Source organism: Bidens hawaiensis, unplaced genomic scaffold (genome assembly GCF_021521415.1).
Source record: "Bidens hawaiensis isolate Kalapana, Puna unplaced genomic scaffold, B.hawaiensis_p1.1 tig00044684_1, whole genome shotgun sequence".
NCBI lineage: Eukaryota > Viridiplantae > Streptophyta > Magnoliopsida > Asterales > Asteraceae > Bidens > Bidens hawaiensis.
In genome coordinates, this window is record NW_027497932.1 from 52,983 (window position 1) to 54,708 (window position 1,726).

Genomic DNA, 1,726 nt, shown 5'->3' on the forward strand with positions numbered 1-1,726 from the left:
CGATTCATCCCGGATCCAACAAGATGTATCAGGACTTGAAGAAAGACTACTGGTGGCCAGGCATGAAGAATGAAGTGGTTGATTATGTTAGTAAGTGCTTGACTTGTTTACAAGTTAAAGCCGAACATCAGAAACCATATTGGAAGATGCAGCCTCTAGAAATACCTGAGTGGAAATGGGAAGACATCACTATGGATTTCATAACTAAGCTACCTCGTACAGCTAAGAATCATGAAACCATCTGGGTGATTGTGGACCGTTTAACTAAGAGTGCTCACTTTCTGCCAATACGAGAGGTCATCTCGTCAGAAACATTAGCGAATGTGTTCATTAAAGAAGTGGTAACGAAGCATGGAGTGCCATTGTTGATCGTATCCGACGGAGATACCCGTTTCACTTCCTGATTCTGGAAGAGATTTCATGAAGCAATGGGAACGAGATTGAACATCAGCACGGCGTATCATCCTCTAACAGGTGGGCAGTCCGAGCGGACTATCCAGACCCTTGAGGATATGCTACGTGCATGTGTGTTAGATTTTGGAGGAAGTTGGGATGATCATCTTCATTTAACAGAGTTCTCTTACAACAACAGCTATCATTCGAGCATTGATATGCCTCCATTCGAGTTGTTATATGGTAGACGTTGTATAACTCCCGTCTGTTGGGGAGAGATTGGCTACAAGGAGATTGGTAGTTTGGAGGTCGTGCAAGAAAACTCCTCGAGGTTTGATGAAATCAAAGCAAGAAGGAAAGTTGCCCAAGACCGTCAGAAGTCTTATGCTGACAAGCGACGACGACCAATCGATTTTAACGTTGGTGACCACGTGATGCTTAAGGTCTCTCCATGGAAAGGCATCATTAGTTTTAGAAAGAGAGGAAAGTTGAGTCCAAGATACATTGGACCGTTTAAGATTACCGCTCGTGTTGGAGAAGTGGCGTACAAGCTCAATCTACCTGCAGAACTGGAAGGGATTCACTCTACCTTTCACGTTTCTCACTTAAGGAAATGTCTCGTCGACGACACGTCCCACGTGCCGTTGATGGACATAGAGGTGGATGAGCAATTGAATTATGTCGAGCAGCCAGTCAAAATTGTTGACCGTAAGGATAAGCAACTTCGTCAAAAGGTTATACCCTTAGTTAAGGTAATCTGGAAACATCGCAAGGGATCCGATGCGACATGGGAACTAGAGGAGGAGATGCGTAAGTTCGACCTGCAATTGTTTATGTAATAGGTTGGTTTCGGGGACGAAACCTTTTTAAAGGGGAGAGACTTGTAACGTCCGACTTTTAGAAATAATAAATAAAGTAATATTTAAATAAACTTTGTTATTTAATTTCCGTATAATAAGTAAATAAATTAAAATGAGAGAAGGTAGGCTTAAATGGATATGGACTTAACAATAAAACATGGACTTAGTAAATAATGGGCCTAAGGTCCATGAGTTAAGGGTATAAGTACCCCTTAAAACCTTTCCTAAAACCCCATATCTCATAATTCCATACCTTTTCATTTTAATTAACACACACACTCTCCTTACCTTGAAACCCGAGAACGAGATCCAAGTTGTTTTAGTGATTCTCACATCCAAACGACAAGAAGAATCAAGATCTAGCTCGTGTCAAGACTAAACCCTAAACCAGATTTCGCTTAGAGGTACATTTTTAGTATAAAGGTGGTTCATTTGGTATCGGTTCTCCATGAAAATTGGTAGAACCATAGTCG